Below are 22227 nucleotides of genomic sequence, written 5' to 3' on the forward strand. Positions count from 1 at the left end.
CTAGGGATGCAATAACTATCCACGAAAACTTGGCTGAAGAATCCTCTATACTTTCCCCAAATCAACTCGAAACTAGAAAATGGAAGAGACTTGCATGAAACAAAAACCAAGAAAAGCAATCTAATTGCATTATGCTTGATAAGCCAAGAATGTATGGACCCCTAGTGATGAATTAACTAATTAATTTAGCCAAGTTAATTAATTAATTCAATTAACATGCAATAGCGTGGTAACACAAATAAATCACCAACTAAGTTAATATGCAACAGAAAATAAAGTTGACATGGTGATTTGTTTACGAATGGGGAAAACCTACACGGCAAAAACCCCACTGGGTGATTTTAAGGTTACCACTCTCGAGAATCCACTATTATTACAACAAGCGGTTATAAGTAAAAGAATCCCAGTACCTTATACCAACCTACAGTTGAACTCTTACCCCAATACCCAATTGAACTTGTTCTGTAGTGACAATCTCTTATTTCAATGCACGGCTCTTAGTACGTGACTAACCAATTGATGCACAAATCCAAGTATGTGACTAACACCAACTTGTGAAGGATGTTGGCTACAAAGTTCTTCAATTCATCAACATGATGAAGATCATGAAGCTCATTGGTTACAAAATCCTACGGCGCACAAATGCAGTAGCTTCTTGAAGAAGATGATGAACCAGGGCATATGTCTTTGGTACACAATATGCTTGTGAAAAACCTTTGCATCAAGTTGCATCACTTGAAATGGCCCTTAAAATAATCCTTATATATGTTTAGGCTTGTGAAAAAAGAAAGCCCAAATAGATATTGAACAGTTTTAGACCCCTTAAACCAACCAGATTAATCTAGTTAATTAGCCAAGTTGTTATTTAGTCAAATTATGCAATTCTAGGTTATCACAAACATACAATCATATCAAAAGTATAAAGTAGCGGAATAATAAATAACACAAGATATAATCACCCAGGAAAACCAAACCGGTAAAAAACCTGGGGAGGATTTGACCTAGCTATCCTCAAGGTAAACCTGAATCCACTATGAAACAATCGAAGTTCATACAAAAGGACTTACTTACAAGCTCCCCGCTTGACTTCCTAATGCTACCCACCAGTAGAACTTACTGACACGACCACGTGTAAGTTCCGAATCTACGGACTGCTTCTTTCTTGGATTCTCCAATCAGCTACAAGCACCCACGCTTGTTATTCTTTAAGCTCCAATGGCAGTAACCAAGTTGATCATCAAGGTGTTGAAGTAATCTCTACCTAAAAAACCCTAAGTTTTGTATAAAGGAAAGCTCCTCTAAATCTCACAAGAGATTTACACAAAACAGAAAAGTATAAGCAACAATACAACAGGAGCGACACTAAAAACGTGGCTAGGGTTTTTCTTTATATACCTAGGGTAAAAACAGAAAATCCAAAACGTTTATGAGTTAGGGCTGAGTTGGAATATTTTGCAGAAAAACATTCTGCCCGAGATTCAATCGATCGAGTCTTTCTTTCGATCGATTGAGCCAGGCTAAAATGCACCAATGCATCTGCAGCCTCTCGATTCCAACTTTACATGAAAGACCCAACTTTAAGCAAGTCTAAACAAGACTAAACATATTGTTTTGATCATGGTTTGCCAACATTACACATTAGAGTTCTAAATACATAAATTCCTAAATCTTTAGAACCTAACAAACTCCCCCTTTGGCAATCTGTGACAAAACACAAACTAAAGCTCAAAGTTTACAAGTGAAAGCCCTTTACATAAATAATGCTCATAAAAACTAAAATTCAATTCTAACTACTATCCATCAGTTGCAAGTGTAGACAGTAGCTCAATTGAATCAACCTGTATATTCCTGAAACACTCAACAAACACATAAACACATGTGTGACAGAAAATAGTAAATAAACAGGTATAACATTCTTGTATGATTCACACAGAAACATATATCAATGAATTATCTCATAAATATAACTCAATAAACAGTGAATCCAAAGAAACAAGAATCATGTATGTATCATGTATATCTAAAAACCATGTTACTCCCCCTAACATGAATATCCCCAAAAATGATATACAAAGTGAAGCGCCTAGATATAATCTAATATCTCTACTAGCTCCTCAAAACAAAAAATCTCTCCCCCTAACTACAAAACTCCTCTACAAAGTCTACTCCCCCTTTTTGTGATGGAATGCCAAAGTGTAATCATAATCCACCATCAAAAGGAGGTGGTGAGGGTGAACGAAGATGTGCCAGATCAGCTCGCAACGCACAGATCTTGTCAAGCACATCCACCAAAATCTGACCATGAGTCGCCTGAATGGTCATGACAGTCTCCAAAGTACGACGAATATCAAAGTCATCCGATAGAGGTGGAGGAACATCAGCAGCATCAGGATCAGGAACAGCCTTACTAGCAGGACCTGTAGAAGAAGAGGGAGGAGGTGCGGAAATAGAAGGCTCAGACCTAGGGTGTTTAGAGCCAGCTCGAAGGTGAGCAGCCCTCTGCCTAAGAAAAGACGCACCTATGGGAGCAATCACATGAACAGGCTCAGAGGAAGGGAAACCACTAAGATTAAGATAAAGCAAAATCCTATGAATAAAAATAGGATGAACAAGAGCATGTGAAGAAGATGAACTCCTATAAACTTCGTTCAAAGAACGAAGAAACAAATGAGGAAAACTGATAGGAGCATCAATGACAAGAGCGTACAAAAATACACACCGCTCGAGAGGAATGGTGTGAAGATGAGAAATGAGCCAGATAAAGTGACACGCTATCCTAAAGAAGATATAATGCAACTCAGAAAGCTCAGCAGAGGTGATCCTAGGGTCAGAACCCCACTGGATAGAAGACCCAGTGATGTAAGACATGACATCAATCAAAACAGGAGACTCATCATAAGGGTAGACTGGGTGCTGGACCAAAGGTACCCCAAGAGCATCAGCCACTACCGAAGGAGTAATGGAGTACTTTACGCCTCATATCCAACTCTTTACTAAAGTGTTGGAATCATAGACACTGATAGAGATGTTCGAGAAGAACTCTCTAATCAGGGTAGCTGGAGGAGGAGGATTAGAAACATCCAACAGAGGTAACCAGCCCCGACGCTTAAAGTTTGCCCTAATAGCAGGATCAAGCTCATCTAAGATGACAGAACGCTCAGACCATATCTTTCTCTTAAGGTTCAGCTTCTCATAAGTTTCTTGGTTTTTCTCACTCGGAAACCTCTCACGGTCAAAGGAAGGAGGGGAAGGAGTAGGTGTGGGGGTAAACCTACAAGCCCTAGTCTTCCTAGGCATAGTGCTAAGGAAAGGACAGAGATAAAAAGAGAAAACCAAAAATAACACAAAGACCAAGGGCAAACTGCAAGTTAGCACAAAAAGAGATAGAACAAAATCTATATGATACATGAACAACCACAATGTTGTGATACATGTGCTAATGCAGTAAGCAAAGTTCAAATTAAGTTTAATTGCACAAAATTGGCTTGAGCATAGAGTTTCTAACAAAAACCTTAAAATTTTGAAAAACCACTTGAAAATTTTGAAACAAATTGATAAATTGAGCATTACATAACACAACACACATATTATAATGTTTAATTACATCAAAACAACAAGCCAATTTCATCAATTTCAACATAATTGAACAAAATCCTCAATTCAGATTCAATATAAACCCTAGAAAATTCAATTTTCCATAATTCACAAAATTGATCAAATTAAACCATTAAGAACAAGTTTATATCATGTCCCCACAAAAACTCATTGATCAATTGCACAAAATAGGGCTTGAATCAACAAAAATCCCAAATATGCAAGGTCCAAAAATTTGAGTGTAAAATGCATGAAAATATGAAAATAAACTCAAAAGGAAGGGCAAAAGAGACTTATCGGCTTGAGGAAAGAGAATCTTTGCAAAAAGTTTGGAGGAAAACGACAAAAAATTGACTGTTGAGCCTTGCCTAGTTGGAGAGAGAAGAAAAGTTTGAAAAAACTTTTTGAAAAAGTGTTTGAATCAGTCAAGAACAGTGTTTTAAAAAACCTGATTCATAACTTTCGATTGATCGAAAATCACATTCGATCAATCGAATCAACCCAAGATTTTTAAAAGAATTTTAAATATTTTCGATCGATCGAAAAACAAATTGGATCGATCGAAACAGACAGCGGCTCATAGTATTTTGAGAAAAATTATAGTTTTGAAAGACTCAAACTAGTTTGTGAAAATAACTCCTCAAAGCATTAAACAAATCCATGAGTATGAGATGTAATGGAATGCTTTTTCAAAAACCCAAATTTTAATCCCAATTTCTCCAAAGAAAGTTTCAGCCATTCTCCCTTTTAAGTTTTCAAGCAAACAAAATGTTTTACATATTACTCAAGGTATTTTCAAACTTGATTGGTCAGACCAAAAACACACACAATTACATGTACAGTGTTTAGCAAAGAGTAACTTGTGTAGTGTGTGCAAACTAGCAAAAACATGAGATACATGTAAGGTGATATGTGAATAGAAATCAATCACAAAGTCTACAAAATTCATCACACAAAATTTAAAAGAGACTATCACCTAAAGAGTTACATCATATAACTCCCACATCTCCTAGAACATAAGATTGCAATCATGTAAGTTTCTTGAATTTTGCCTCATTATTTTGTGGATTGGCATCAAGCCTAATAGGACACACCAATTTTAATTATGTGAAATGACATCAAACCTAATAGTACACACCAATTTTAAGCATTAAGCAATTAATTGAGGCTACACCTTATGTTCTTTTTGTGCATGTGCTACACTTTCTCAAGCACAAAATCTTATGATATGCACTAAGGTATTCATGATTGGCTAGTGAACAGTGGTGAAATGGTTATTTATGCCTTTCTCAAAAGGATCAAGTCTGACAGTCAAATAACATGTGACTTCAGATCAAGACAAAGTGATAAACACCATAAACATCTTTCCCACACAACATGCACTACAAAGTTTCAACTAGTCAAGTGCAATAAATAAGCTCATCAAAGCTAAACAAGGTACATAAGACATGTTATGTGTAAATAAATTGACCAACCTTGTTTTCAAAGTTCAAGAAAAATAGTGCCAAACATATTTTGCTTTTTTTTTTTTTAATTTTAAAAGAGAAAACAAATAAATCCTAGAATGAAATGCATGAATATAATGCAATGCAAGTCCTAGAACAAAAACACAAAAACCAAAGAGCAATGGTCACAAAGAAATGAGCAATGAAGCACAAGGACCATGTTAGCAATACTCAATTAGATCGAATTTTTTTGCATCCAAAACCTTTTAGATGCACCTCGAGCATTGGAGTTCTTATTCACATTCAAGTGATTTCCAACTCCAGGATTGGAATAAAGGTTCAAAACCTTTACCAATTCACCAATGAGTGCCATAGGATCTTGTGCTTGAGGCACATGCACTTTTGGTTTGTTTGCTCTCTTAACAGCTTGAAGCTTGTAATAGTTAGGACGAATATGTCCAGACTTTCCATAAAAATGACAAACCCAAGTAGGTTTACCATGCATCTTATCCTTAGAAATGGTAGAATCTTTAGGTTTGGACTCTTCTAGATCAACCCTAATCTTCCTAGGGGGTGAAACTTCTATAGGTTGGACAACCTCACTCACAGGGGGTTTAACAGTTTCACTCACAACCTCACTCATGGAAGGTTCAGAATAAGATGAAGGAATAAAGTTCGTGGAAGTAAGCGCAGAAATAGAAATGCTTTCAACATATCCTAAACCAGATTTGTCAAAATGATACTTTTAAACATTCAGCATTTGATCAAGTTTAAAACTAGTAGATCTAGTAACAAATAAATCATGTTCCAAAGTTTTAACTTTATCAAGCAAAAGCATGTTCTCAAATTTCACATGATTCAAAAGATCATTAGCATCAAATAATTTTATAAGCAAAATTTTATTTTCAAGCTCAAAAGAATCAATTTTCTTCAGGCCAAGTTCAACATTCATAGCATCCTTTGCAGCAACTTTGCAAAGTTTATTATAGGCTTCTTGAAGATCTACATCCTCAGAGAGTTCCCCATCAGAAGGGCTCTCTTCAACAGATATACTTTCATTGACTACAGCAGTAGCAGTGAAAGCAATGAAGTTTCCATTCTTGTCACATCCAGACTCATCATCAGAAACCTCGTTATCACTAAGGGTTACAGCCATAACTTTACCTTTAGACCTCAAGAATGTAGGACATTCAGATTTAACATGACCATACCCCTAACAGCCAAAACACTGAGCACCCAAAGAATTGTTTGAAGATTGACCAACTTTATCTCTAGGGTTTTCAAAGTTATTAACCTTAGTGGGATCATTCTTTCTAAAGTTTCTAGGTTCAACAGTATTTGTACCTCTTGCCTTTCTGTTGTTATTCCTAAGAAAGTTTCAAAGTTCTTGGCAAGGTACGCAATCTCTGTAGCAAAGAGCTCATCATCAAATCCACCAACCTCAACATCATCAACAGACTTAAGAGCCATTGATTTGGATTTGGAAGTTTTGGGTAGGTTAGACTCATAGGACTGAAGAGATCCTACAAGCTCATCAATAAGGATGGAGTCCACATCCTTGCTCTCAGTCATGGCAGTTACTTTGGGTCTAAAATCTTCAGTTAAAGATCTAAGAATCTTTCTAACAATATTAGGTTGATCATAGATTTCAACCAAATTAAAAGCAGAATTAACAATATCATTCAACTTAGCATAGAATTCATCAAAAGATTCATCATCAGACATTCTTATGCTTTCAAATCTAGAAGTTAATTACTACAGGTTGTTAATTTTAACTGCCTTTGTGCCTTTATGCACAGTCTGGAGGATTTTTCAAGCAGTATGAGCAACCTTAACATTAGAGATTCTCTGAAATTCCTCCATGGAAACAGCATTAAAGATAGCATTCATAGCCTTGCTATTGAAACCAGCTACTTCTTTTTGAGAAGTTTTGCCACTCACTCACATAAGTAGTGGGCTTCTCCCATCCGTACTCAACGGAATTCCAAACTCTCTAATTAATGGATTTCAAGAATGCTCTCATCCTTACTTTCTAATAAGCATAGTTATTCCCATCAATGTGAGGAGGAACAACGAGAGAGTGTCCATACTTCATGACAGCAAGGGTCAAGGATCAGCTCAGAGATAAAAAAATCTCCAACAAAAGAGCTATTTGCTCTGATACCACTTGAATGATTTTAGACCCCTTAAACCAACTAGATTAACCTAGTTAATTAGCCAAGTTGTTACTTAGTTAAATTATGCAATTCTAGGTTATCACAAACATATAATCATATCAAAAGTATAAAGTAGCGAAATAATAAATAACACAAGATATGATCACCCAAGAAAATCAAACCGGTAAAAAACCTGGGGAGGATTTGACCTAGCTATCCTCAAGGTAAACTTGAATCCACTATGAAAGAATCGAAGTTCATACAAAAGGACTTACAAGCTCCCCGCTTGACTTCCTAATGCTACCCACCAGTAGAACTTACTGACACAACCACATGCAAGCTCCGAATCCACGGACTTCTTCTTTCTTGGATTCTCTAATCAGCTACAAGCACCCACGCTTATTATTCTTTAAGCTCTAATGGCAGCAACCGAGTTGATCATCAAGGTGTTAAAGTAATCTCTACCTAGAAAACCTTAAGCTTTGTGTAAGGGAAAGCTCATCTAGGTCTCACAAGAGATTTACACAAAATAGAAAAGTATAAGCAATAATACAACAGGAGCGACACTAAAAACATGGCTAGGGTTTTTCTTTATATACCTAGGGTAAAAACAGAAAACCCAAAATGTTTAATGAGTTAGGGCTGAGTTGGAATATTCTGCAGAAAAACATTCTGTCCAAGATTCAATCGATCGAGTCTTTCTTTCGATCGATTGAGCCAGGCCAAAATGCACCAATGCATCCTCTCAATTCCAACTTTGCATGAAAGATCCAACTTTGAGCAAGCCTAAACAAGACTAAACATATTGTTTTGATCATGGTTTGCCAATATTATACATTAAAGTTCTAAATACATAAATTCCTAAATCTTTAGAACCTAACAGATATTCACGGATTGGAGTGAAATCAGAACTGAAAATCTGATTTTCATAAATCTTGACAGATAGCTTATCTATTGAGCAACTGTCGAGCATAGGGCTTAAACAGCCTCTTAAACCTCGATAGATACTAGCTGTTAAGTTTTAAAATCCAGCACTTCTTTACTTGAATCTTAGACAGATTTGCATGGCTTTAACACTTGAACTTGAAACCTCATTCCTTGAAGTATTAAACACATCCTAGATCTACCTAATTACAAGTAAAGTGTGTTTTGTTAAAGAATTAGTCAATTCTACAATGACATATGTTCCTAACATGAATCATATATATCCTAACAATGCTAGAAAGGGTGCATGGAAAGCAACCTTTAGATGAGAACACTACAACAAAATGTATTTTTAGTGACGAAAATTAGTGAGGAAATATTTTTCGTCGCTAAAAATACAGCTTTAGTGACGAAATATGAATTTCGTCACTAATAATGAAAAAAAATTATAACATTTAGCAACGAAATATAAATTTCTTCGCTAGTTTGATCTGAAAAATGGGAGCCAGTGGTGGGAAATTTTGGTGCGAGTTTAATTAATCTATAGCGACAAAATATTTCGTTGCTAAAAGTTGAAATTTTTGGTGACGAAATATTTCGTCACTGTAGGTATTGCTGTGGATAGTATTAGTGACGAAAATAATTTTGTCACTATAAGGAAGAATTAGTGACGAAAAAAATTCGTCACTAAAAATTTTAATAGTTTGCACTTCCATGTTTTTAGAGACGAAATCACAATTCGTCACTAAAAGTATGCTTTAGCGACAAAATATGAATTTCATCTCTAAAAATCTTAACAAAGCCTGGGTCTTTAGTGACAAAACTGAAATTCGTCACTAAAAGTGTAACAAATTCTAGCTCCTTTTGTGACAAAACCAAAATTCGTCGCTAAAAGTGGGCAATAGTGACGACAAAATTTCGTCACTATATGTTGGGCGGAACAACAAGCGCCAAACGAAAATATAGGCACCAAACTAAATTCATCTACAATGATGAATTATTTCGTCGCTAAAAGTTTAAGTTTTTTTGTGACGAAAACTTTTGTCACTAAAGGTGCTACTAATAATACTATTAGTGAAGAAAGTCATTTCGTCACTAAATGTCACAAATAGTGACAAAAATAAGTCATCACTAAAAACAAAAGCTGGCGCAATCGGTATCATTATCAGCGGCGCAGTTAATTTTCATCTTTAAAGGTCGCCGATAGTGACGAAAATAGAAGTCGTCACTATAACTTTTACACTAAAAATCAGATTCAGCCCATTTTGTTCATTTTGTTTTGTTTCACTTCCCTCACTCACCCTCTCACAAATATAAGATCTCACTCTCTCACAAACCGTTGCCGTTCCCACCGTCACTGTCGTCGTTCCCACTGTCACCGTCGCCAAACAGTTGCCATTTCGTCCCCAAACCGTCGCCGTCGCCGTGCCCTCATCTCGCTGTCACCGTCGCCGTTCCCACAACGTCACCATCGCTGTTCCCATCACGTCACCGTCATCGATCCATCTCACCATTCCCACCGCGTCGCCAAACCGTCACCGTTTTCGCTTCCCATTTCGTCACCAAACCGTCGTCGTTCCTACAGCATCACCATTGCTGTTCCCATCACCAAACCATCGCCGTTCCCACAGCGTCACCATCGCCAAACCGTCTCTTCACACACCGTCGACCCTTCGTATTCCCCGCACTAGTGACCCTTCGGCTTCCCACACCAGTGATCCTTCGGCTTCCCCTCACCAGCGACCCTTCGCATTTCTCGCACCGATTCTTCGACCTAAGCTCTCTACTTTGTCATGGGTAAGGAACAAATAAAAATATTTTATGAATTTTAATTTTTTCTGAATTACTATTATACAATTTTAATTTTTTTAATAAATATCTGAAAATCAGGTCTTTGTTATTGTTTTTTTAATTTTAGATTCATAATTTTGATTTTTTTTAAAACACAGCATTGAAAAAAATTCTAATTTTGTTTGTATTTAATGGATTTTTTTTCCTGGATTTTGAAAAGTATTTATGAATATTTATTTATTATTTATTTATTAATATTTATTAATTATTTTTTGGCATAATTGGTAACATGCTTTTCACTAGGTTTCTTGTTGAGATTAAGTCCACTGGAATTCCGCTCACGCTCGCATTGAACAAGTCAGAGCTTGTGGATGAAGAGGTTAAGTTTTAATTAGCTTATAGTCTTGGTTGGTTTTTGTTCACTTCAGGTGTGAAAAATATAATAGTTGCATTGCATTTGAGTTTAGAAAGGAAAATTTTATAAGTAATGTTGCCTTTGATGCTTCATTGAGTTTAGGATTATATTTTTTTTTTTGGAGGCTTTAATTTTAATGTATATATTTTTAAATGCAAGTAGTTTAGCAAAAGCACTAAATATAGTTCTTTAGTTGAAAACTTGTGAAATCATGTTGATACATAGAATGTGTTGATGACTGTAGCCATTAGATCATTGGGATTGTGAGGAACAAGTTGAAGAACACAAGTTAACTTTGGATTTTTTCTGAAAGTTGTAAACTTAGCTTGAGTAAAGTAAGTATATTCTAGTTAATAGCTTATAAAACTCTATATATACTTGTGATGTTGGAAATTGGTTTTGTAGTGGGTTGTTGTGTTGGAGCAGGCAGTTGGCTTGCATGGTGTTATAAGATGGTTTAAATTCATATTTGGAGTATTTTTAATTTCTTGCAAATGTGAATGAAACTTGTTGATTAGTAGCAATTGTGTTCCTTTATTCGATTTCAATACTTGTAGACATTATAGTTGTGATATTTGTGATTGGTTTTGTGGTGGGTTGTTGTGTTGGAGCAATCGGGTGGCTTGCATGGTGTTATAAGGTGGTTTAAATTCATATTGAGAGTGTTTTTAATTTCTTGCAAATGTGAATGAAACTTGTTGATTAGTAGCAATTGTGTTCCTTTATTCGATTCAATACTTGTAGGCATTATAGTTATGATGTTTGTGATTGGTTTTGCGGTGGGTTGTGTTGGAGCAAACGGGTGGCTTGTATGGTGTTATAAGGTGGTTTAAATTCATATTGGGAGTGTTTTTAATTTCTTGCAAATATGAATAAAACTTGTTGATTAGTAGCAGTCGTGTTCCTTTATTCGATTTCAATACTTGTAGGCATTATAGTTGTGATGTTTGTGATTGGTTTTATGGTGGGTTGTTGTGTTGAAGCAAGCGGGTGGCTTGCATGATGTTATAAGTTAGTTTAAATTCATATTGGGAGTGTTTTTAATTTCTTGCAAATGTGAATGAAACTTGTTGACTAGCAGCAATTGTGTTCCTTTATTCGATTCAATACTTGTAGGCATTATAATTGTGATGCTTATGATTGATTTTGTGGTGGGTTGTTGTGTTGGAGCAAGCGGGTGGCTTGCATGGTGTTATAAGGTGGTTTAAATTCATATTGGGAGTGTTCTTAATTTCTTGCAAATGTGAATGAAACTTGTTGATTAGTAGCAATTGTGTTCATTTATTCGATTTCAATACTTGTAAGCATTATATTTGTGATGTTTGTGATTGGTTTTGTGGTGGAATGTTGTGTTGGAGCAAGCGGATGGCTTGCATGATGTTATAAGATGGTTTAAATTCATATTGGAAGTGTATATTTGTGTGTGCAATGTATATTTATTTAAGTATTAATATAGACTTGTGCATTCATGAATATGATAGAATTTTATCTAAGTAGCTTATAGACTTAGATGTTAGAATACATTATGCATGAGTTGTCCTTATTTTACTAAAGTAACATTCATCTTGTAATTGTAGTCAAACATGGATAAAAGTTGGATGACAATGGACAAAAACACCCGGCAGATTAAGTCATCCATATATTGAAGGGGTCAATGCATTTATTAATTTCGCAAGAGCGGTTGTGGACTTGAGTGGTAATATTCCGTGCCCGTGTATTCACTGTGTGAATTGCTATCGACAATCTCCTCAAACTATGCGTATCTATTTGCTTCATCGTGGAATTATGCAATCTTACATTAATTGGTATAATCATGGAGAACCTCGTGTATTGAACGAGAACATTTATGATAATGAAATGTCAGATGGTGATCATATGGATGGTGTCGATGCCTTGGTAGGTGACCGAATTAGAGGGGAACTAAGAAATGCAACCAAAGATGAGGAGGTGCGTCATTTTGACAAACTTGAGGAAGATGCAAAGTGTGAGTTGTATCCGGGTTGCACTAATTATAGTATCTTGAAGTTTCTTATTGAGATGTTGAATGTAAAGGTAATGACCAACTTAAGTAATAAGGGACTTGATATGATGCTAGAATTGTTTACAAAGGTTTTACTGAAAGGTAACTTGGTTCCAAGGTGAACTTATGAAGCAAAGAAGATATTACGTGACTTGGGCATGTCATACGAGCATATAGATGCATGCAAAAATGATTGTGCACTATTTTGGAAGGAAAATGACAACCTTGATAAATGTCCGGTGTGTGAGGCGCCTAGGTATAAAGATACACATACCCAAGGTAAGAAGATTCCTCATAAGGTATTGCGTTACTTCTCATTGACACTGAGACTGAGGAGATTGTACATGTCAAGCCAAAGAGCTAAGGATATGAGATGATATATAGACAAACATGTGGACAACGGGATAATGAGGCATCTGGCTGATAGTGAGGAGTGGAAGGAGTTTGATTTGCAACATCTTAATTTTGCCCTCGAACCTCGCAATGTAAGGTTGGGGTTGGCTACAGATGGATTTAATCCTTTTGGGAATATGAACAACAACTATAGTATGTGGCCTTTCATACTTATCCCCTATAATCTACCGCCTTGGTTGGTTACGAAGGAGCCATATTTTATATTGTCCTTGCTTATTCTCGGTCCCCATCAACCGGGGAATGAGATTGATATTTACTTGAAACCATTGGTTGATGAGTTGAAGAAGTTGTGGGAAGGTGTAGAAACTTATGATGCTTATAGTAAAGAGCATTTTCAGATACGTGCAACTTTATTGTGGACAATACATGACTATCCTAGATTTGGTAACGTGTCCGAGTGGAGGACAAAGGGTTATCATCCTTGTTACACTTACAACGATCAACCATATTTAGAAGCTTTGGAAAGTAAAATTGGATTCATTAACCATCGAGCTTATTTACCTATGAAACATCGTTGGAGACATAGTCAGTTGTATAATGGTTTACTGGAGAAATGGAAGAGATCTGTAGAGTTACAAGTGGGAAAGATACAAGAGCAGCTAGATATAATGCCAAATATAATTTTAGGAAAGCATCCAAGTAATAAGAAGAGACAACTCATTGGGGAGCCAAATTGGTCAAAGGTAAGTATTCTGTACAAGCTTCCATACTAGAAAAATAAAAAGCTTAAGCACAACATTGATGTCATGCATGTGGAGAAGAACATTAGTGAGAGTACTTATGGTATTTTGTTGAGCATTGAGGGGAAAAACAAGGACACTGACAAGGCACATATAGACTTGCAAAATATGAACTTCAGGCACACGTTGCATTTGAAACAACGTCCTGATGGAACATATGACAAGCCTTGGGCTTTCTTTTCATTAAGCCCCAATGAAAGGGATAATTTTTATAACTTTTTGAATTTAGTCAAGTATCCGGATGGTTATGCAGCCAACATATCAATGTCAGTGAATGCAAAAAATGGTAGATTATCTAGTTTGAAAAGTCATGACTGTCATGTGTTACTACAACGAATTCTTCCAATTGGTTTGCAAGGGTTTGCAAATAAAGACATTAGTATTGTATTGTTTGAGTTAGGCAACTTCTTCCAAGACTTATGCTCAAGGACCCTAAAGTGAAGTGAATTGGACAAACTAGAAGAATGTATAGTTCTTATACTATACAAGCTTGAGAAGTTCTTTCCTCCAGCATTCTTTGATGTTATGGTCCACCTTACTGTTCACTTACCTCGAGAAGCAATTCTAGGAGGCCCGGTACAATATCAGTGGATGTATCCAATTGAAAGGTAATTAGATCCTTTAATGCATTCATCAATTGAATATTTCCCACGTGATATAAAATCACATTCTGTTTGTATTTTTTCCTCGTAGGTACCTTAAAAAATTGAAAAGATACGTTTCTAACCGAGCTCGACTAGAAGGTTCGATTGTAGAGGCTTACATTCTTAAAGAATGTATTAACAACTAGTCTTTTATATTGATGGGATCAAAACTGTGCATAACCGAAGAGAAAGAAATGAAGATTTTGGTGAATCTAGCATAAAATTGATAGTTTTTTCACAGACTACCCGACCTACAGGTGGTAGGCGGAATGATGGCGACTTGTCTCGTGCATTGCTTGATACTGCTTATTGGTACTTGTTGTACAATAGTCCTGAGCTAGAGCCTTATTTAAAGTATGTGATTTCATATGCATATATTGTTTAATCAAGTTTTGAATATTATCTGCAATGCTTAGCTGAAAATAAATCACCTTATTTTTAACAGCAAACACAAAAACACATTACATAATCTTACTGGAGAAGCCATAACTCAAATCCAACAATAAGAGTTTCCCAAGTGGTTCAGAGAACGTGTAAGACATTTGAAATTTAATCACACACTAATAAATTTAAACATTTAAATTTATTCGTCATTGCTTATTACTAATACGATATCACTGATTGTATGTCATTATAGATGAATAGGTTGAAAGTTAACGAGCCATCAGAAGCTACTAAATAGTTATGGTCATTAGCAAATGGTCCTAAACCGCATGTGAAGGAGTACACAGTTTGTATGGTCAATGGTGTAAAGTTTCATACAAGGGACCTAGACAATCGTCGTGTAACTCGAAACAGTGGTGTATGTACCAAAGGGAACCGTGAGGGAGAAATGCACGACTTCTGTGGTTATGTGTGCAAAATCTAAGAATTAGAGTGTATGTTTTGCCATAAAGTTGTTTTGTTCTAGTGTGAATGGTACAATACTGGTACCAATGGTCGAAAGAGAACGATAAGAACCGATGCACACTGCACGAGCATTGATATTACAAGTCGATGGTATCAAAATGACCCGTTTATACTTCTTAGTCAAGCGAAACAAGTTTTCTACCTTCAAGATACGAAATTGCGTGACCCTTGGAAAATTGTGCAATGCATCCAACATAGGGGAGTGTTTGATGTCCTAGAAGTCGAGGGCTTAGAATCCAGTGATAATATAGAGGATAGTAACACATTCTAACGAGAAGCAATTGTTGATATTGTCCCTATCAATGTTGAAAACAATATTATTGAGTATTGTATGGGTGATGTTGAAACTAAGGTTGTTCCTAAATGTGGAACTTCAAGAGACGCTAATCAAAATGAAGAGCATGACATACTTGATGTTGATCTTGATATGGATTATGATATAGAGAGTTCATAACAATTGTCTTAAATGTTATATGATTGTCTTAAAGTTTTATGCTTGTCTTAAAGTTTTATATTTGTCTACATAGCAATTGTTATTGAGATGTTTTGTACTTATCTTAAACTTGATATGAATATTGATGTGATCATTTGTTGTGTTGAGTTAGTAGCAATTGTGTGCAAATTTAGCACTTGTGAATTGCTTGGTATGGATAATGGTGTAGACTATGATATGTAAATTTAGTAGTAATTGTTATTGAGATGTTTTGTGCTTATCTTGAACTTGATATGGATATTAATGTGGTCATTTGTTGTGTGGAGTTAGTAGCAATTGTGTTCAAATTTTGCACTTGTAAATTGCTTGATATGGATAATGGTGTGGACTATAAAGTTAAGCTAGTAGCAATTGTACTTATCTTTCATGTCAATACATAGTTTCAAAAAATGCCCAAAAATGCCAAATACACTCATAATATACTGATGTATGAGATGACAAGATTGGATAGAATGAGGCAAAACCAAGAGATAATTGATGCTTTGAGATTAAAGCACATCTCAACTTTTCTAAAGGATTCTGCTCAGTCCAATTGTGTAAAAGGGAAAAGAAGTAGAGCTAGTGTTGTGATAGATGATGATTATGTACCACCTACTGGCGACGATGAGAATGATGTTAAATCATCTAACTCTTTAATCCATAAGATACAATATATGTTCCATAGGGTACAATAGATAATAACTTTGTTGTTCTATTATTTGTAATGACTTTGTTGTTCCATTATATGAATGTTTCTAGTTACAGATGGCACCAGGACAACTTACACGCTCGCGAGGGGAGACATTTATCCCTGTGGTCCAATCTACGGTTCAATCTACGGAAACACCTCTTGAAGCAAATCCTCCCGCCTAAAGTTCTTCTAGTGCGGAGGCTACCGACGCATTAACTAGCACGACTGGTAATTACATAGAACATACTTAATTGCAACTGTACCTTGTCTTTACTATTGAGATTATACTTAATATACATAGAATGTATAATTTTATAACATTGATAATTTTTAAATAGGATCTGCTAACAGAAATACCCGTGGAACAACACGTGGTATAGCAGTACAGGCACTTGTTGAAAAAAGTGGTAAATTGCCAGTACATATAGCTGCAGAGTATGATGCTCCTATTGGGAAGAATGCGTGCAAGCTTGTCAATGAAATTGGCATACAAGTGCGAAGTAATCTGTCTAGTTACAACGTAAAAAATTGGAAAAGTGTTGATATTGCTATTAGAGAGTGGTGCTTCAAAATATCGTGGTAAATTTATATTGATAACGTCTAACTCGTCTTTGTTGTCACTAAGTATATTAAATTCATATAATAATATTTTTATAATACATATATACTTCATTTTACAGGATCAGTTTGAGCTTGAAGGAGATTCCAACTTGGTAACGAAAACAATAAATACAAAATGTGGAAGATTATTGAGTAGCAGCTCTAACAAGTTGTATCAGACTTATAAAAAGCTTGTACAATCTCATGGTGCTGACTATGCAAAAAGCCACCTAGCAAAGAATGCCACACTTGAGCAGTGGACTGGACTCATTGAAGGGAAATGGACCAATACGGACTGGCTGGTAAATTATTTATGAGTATATTATTATTATCGAATATTTACTATATTATGTTGTCAAATGATTAGATTAATACTTAGATGAAGTAAATGTATACTGTTTTATTCATGATCTAATAAATATCTTGAATATTCTTTATTAGGAAAAATCAAGAATTAACTCTGAAAATAGGAGCAAAACTTCAGGCAAACATAGATGTGGGACAAAGGCACTTGCTGTTAAGGTTGATGAGGAGGTGCGTGTTTTTTCATTTTCTTAAACCTTAGTATATTACATGTTGTAATTAATTAACTATAAATAACTAACACTCGGATTTTAATTAATTAGACAAATAATAATGGCAGTCAAGTTCCTGAATTGGCAAAAATCTACAAAGATGTTCATTTTAATCCAAATACAAATAAGTGGATACACCATGAGGATGAAGTGACATATGTATGTGTATCATTCCATCCCTATTATTCCATCCTTATCATGTTTGTAAAGCTATTACATATGTAGTATTAATGTTGTGATTGCTTTTTTTTTTTTTTTTTCTTCTTTCAAATGGTAGGAAACTATTCTCAAAGTGCAAGAGGATTATTGTCAAGATCCTAATGCAATTCCCCTTACACAAGAGGAGATCTCAAACTTGGTTTTTAAGAAGAAATCCGGTATTGTAAAAGGACTTGGCATGAGACCTTCCTCTTCTCTAGTAATCACTGCCTCATTTAGTTCCTCAGTGGAGTATATTCATAGGTTAAAAAATGAGATAATTGAGCTCAAAGAGGCAAGAGTTAGGAATGAAGAGGAGTGAGCTAAAGAGCAAGAGGCACGAGCTAAGCAAGATGAGGTCCAAAAAATATTCTTAATTTTTTGAGGAGCAAGGGTTATGATGACGCTTTTACCTATGGGGTGGTTCATCTTTAAGTTAGATCACTTATTGGTTACTACTTTATCTTTAAGTTAAAACACTTCATTTTTTATGTATCATTTGAAACTAATTGTTAGAAATGTTTCTTATAACATAGTTAATGTTCTTACTTTACGATTTTAATGTAGTAGTGTTTTTATATTTGTGCAGATTTCTTATTGGTGGCTTTGGGGATTTACTTTTGGCATTATTGAAGACATATGAGGACATCTTTTGGCTTTGGAGGTTCTAATTATATTATGCTACATTTTTGTATTGTTATAAAACATCTTAAGTTATTGTATGTATTGCAAACAATTACTGTATGGAAGGAGTTTGAATTTGATACTTGTTTTAATTTTAACTTGTGGAATGTATGGATTGAATTTTTTTATAAATGTGTTGTTGAAATAAATGTGTTAATCAAATGTGAGGTTTTAATAATGTAATGACAGGTTACAGGTTAATATCAATGTCATGAAAATAATAAAAACAGAAAATAAGTTTTTGTGACAAATTTTTTCGTCACAAATATGGCAACAGAAAATTCTTTTAGTGACGAAATATTTCGTCACTAAATGCAATGGAATTTTGTAAGAAATGGTTTTAATGACAAAAATTTTGTCACTATATGTACCCGAAAATAGTTTTAGTGACGAAATTGTTCGTCACTAAATATGATTTAATAAACTGAAATGGTTTTAGTGAAGAAATATTTTCGTCACTAAATACTTTTTTAGCGAGGAAACATTTAGCGATGAAACGTTTTGTCGCTAAAAGTTTTTTTTTTTTTTAAACAAATCGGACTTTTAGTGATGAAAATTTTCGTCGCCAAGACTTTTAGCAACAAGGCTACAGCGACAAAGCGAATTTCATCGCTAAAAGTCCAATTTCGTCACTAAAGGTTTTTAGTGACGAAAAACTGGACTTTTAGTGACGAATGTTTTCGTCACTAAAATACATTTTCTTGTAGTGGAATGTTGATCAACCTAAGTTACCACGTAAAAAATTACTGGTTTCTAGGGAGGATGTAGATTCAAGTATTGACATGCCGATGGCTATCCCTCAGCCCCGCCAAGCACAATGAGTCTCTTAGTTTAGAATTGTCGTGAGCTTGGGAACCTATGTACAGAGAATGAGCTTGCAGAGTTTGTGTAAGCAAAAGATTCTCTTGTCGTGTTCATTTTCGAAACATGAATAGGTGAAGCAAGGCTAAAGAATTTAAAAGTAAGAATTTTGTTTGACCAAATGTTCTGCGTTCCTAGAATTAACAGTGGTGGTGGCTTAGTCCTCTTTTGGAAAGACTCAATTCATGTCTATGTTGAGACTTCTTTAAAAAAACAACATTGACAACATCATCAATTAAAACTCTGGTAATGAATGGCAGTTCACCGGGTTTTATGGAGAACCCGATACTCAGTTGAGGTTTGAATCATGGGACCTTCTTCGGCAACTCCACCATTGCTATACTATTCCCTGGTTGTGTGTCGGGGACTTTAATGAAATCACAAAATCCTCAAAAAATCTTGGGGGAAGCATTAGAAATCATTCCCAAATGCAATTGCTCCGTGATGTTACTGACGAATGCGACTTCGTTGACTTGCACTTCTTTGGTCCTAATTTCACTTGGGCTATTCACTTTTCCTTTGGTCACTCGGTCTAGGAGAGATTAGACCGAGCTTTTGCTACTAATGACTAGTTTCTTGAATTTGCAGGTACTCATGTACACCACCTACATAGCGATACCTTTGACCATTCTCCCCTACTCATTATAACTTTTGGTCTAGCTACTCAATCCCTTCAGAAACCTTTCCTCTTTGAAGAAACTAGTTGTTTGACAGTGGTTATACAAAAACAGTTGAAGCTACCTGGAATTCCTATGCCACTTTCAACCCGAATCTTAAATCAATACACATGATCTTGAATTGCAGCAGAGCACTCACAAGCTAGTCCAAATGCTGTTTTGGTAATGTCTGTCGTGAACTAAGGGAGAAACAAGACCTTTTTCTCCAAGCTGAGCTTGAGGCTCTCTTTTCAGGCTGCAACTCTCGGGTGTTGCTCCTTAAATCCGAAATTTATTCTCTCGTTGACAAAGAAAACCAATTATGGCAGTAAAGAGAAAAATCTCATTGGTTAGTTAGCGAGGACAAGAACACAAGATACTTTCATAGCAGGGCTACTCAACACTTGAGGAAAAATCAAATTCTCTAAATCCGAAACCAAGCTAATCAGTGGTGCTCTCGGCCTTTGGATATCTCTGCCACTCTCATTGGTTTCTACGAAGATTTGTTCACCACCTCTTCTCCAGCCTTTGATGCATCATCACTCGACCTAATCCACCATATTGTCTCTAAAGATATGAACGCCCAATTATCAGAAAAAATCATGGCTTAGGAAGTTGCAGTAGCAATCTAGCAAATGGCCCCACTAAAAGCCCCAGGTCCTGATGGTATGACACTCTTCTATCAAAAATACTGGTCCCTCATTGGCAATGATGTCACCCAATCCTTCCTCTCCTACCTCAACTCAACCACCCTCCCACAAGACCTCAATCATACCTTCATCACCCTTATCCCAAAAGTAAAAAATCCTAAACTTATATCCCAATACCAACCCATCAGCCTTTGCAATGTTCTCTACAAAATCTATTCGAAGGTTTTAGCCAATCGTTTGAAAAGGATTCTGCCCAAAATGATAAATGACCATTAAAGAGCTTTCACCAAAAACTGCTTAATCTCTGATGAAATCCTTGTTGCATTTGAGACACTCCATTGCATGATGAACCACAAATCTAGGAAGGATGGCCTTATGGCCACTAAACTTGATATGAGCAAAGCATTTGATAGAGTAGAATGGTCTTTTCTTGAGCAAATTTTAAGACATTTGGGGTTTAGCGACAAATGGATTAGACTTATGATGATATCTGTTAAAACAATCACTTACTCCATCCTCATCAATGGTAAGCCCAAAGGTTTGATCCACCCAATTAGAGGCATTCGTCAAGGGGGTCCCCTATCTCCTTTCCTTTTCCTTTACCCACACTATAATATTCCACATTACTCACGAAATTATAAAAAGAGTTTCAAAGAGAAAACTCTAGAAATCTATTGGAGAGTTAGAGATTGTAAACCTACAATCCTCTACACATTTCTCTTAGTTTTCTTCACTCTCTCCCCTTTTTAATTCCATATCGTTTGAGAGGTTCTTAGCCCAAACAATAACCACACTCATTTAGAATGTTGTGAGTTGATTTGGAGCATTTGGGAAGCATTGGGTTCATGCCAATCTTTGGTGGAAGCAATTGGTAATAATTGCAAGATCCGGAAAGGTAGTGAAGACATGGCTCGGTGAAACTTGTTGGTAGTTGAGACTCGGAGGGTCTAAGTACATAGGGTAGTCTAGGCTTGGAGAGTCTATTTGTTATCCTTGTACTCCAACTAATTTACTAGTGGATTGATTTGGCTTGTAAGGCCGCAGAGAGCTTTTCCGCCGGATTCTCCAGTTTTCCTCTTTGATAACACATCACGGTATTATCTTGTGTTTGCTTCTCTCTTCCCTTACTACTTGTGCTTTTTACTTAATTGTTAATTATGTATGCCCATGCATTAGTTAGTAATCTTGGTTGATTGTGTATTTATTACTCTTATTCTGCATTGTTTAGAGTAGATTAAAAGCAATCTAGTTGTAATTTAAATATTGGGTGTCTAAAAACTAGCTCTGGTATTTATACTAGTGAGCTTTTAGACCGACGTGAATGTGAGCTTTTAGAACGAAGTGAACCAAATGGACCAAATGCTGCGCTAATGTGGATCAACAAGAGTGTAACAATAATAAATATTAAGTTTCAACTTTTAGTTTAGATATAGATTGTAGATCAGAAAGGGCTTCCTTTACATTTTTAGATTATGCTTCTTAATGTGATTCTTGTTATTGTGTTATTATAAAATTTGTTAATGTTTATTATATTTTTCAAAAAAAAAATTGTTAAAATTCAGTCACTATGAAAAAAATTGAAAATGTACAATGGTTTTTTGAAATGTAGTATTTTCAATAAATTTCTCATTTAACTTTATTCTTTGAACTTGAGCTAATCATATAAGTTTTAGAATTTTAACAGAGTTTTGATTAATTCAAATAATTAATAAACTATCCTGACCTCTTAAAGTATTTTTGAGAAAAGAAAGTATTCTGACCTCTTAAAGTATTTAACTATTCCATTTA

This window comes from Quercus suber, unplaced genomic scaffold (genome assembly GCF_002906115.3).
Source record: "Quercus suber isolate HL8 unplaced genomic scaffold, Cork oak 2.0 scaffold_405, whole genome shotgun sequence".
NCBI lineage: Eukaryota > Viridiplantae > Streptophyta > Magnoliopsida > Fagales > Fagaceae > Quercus > Quercus suber.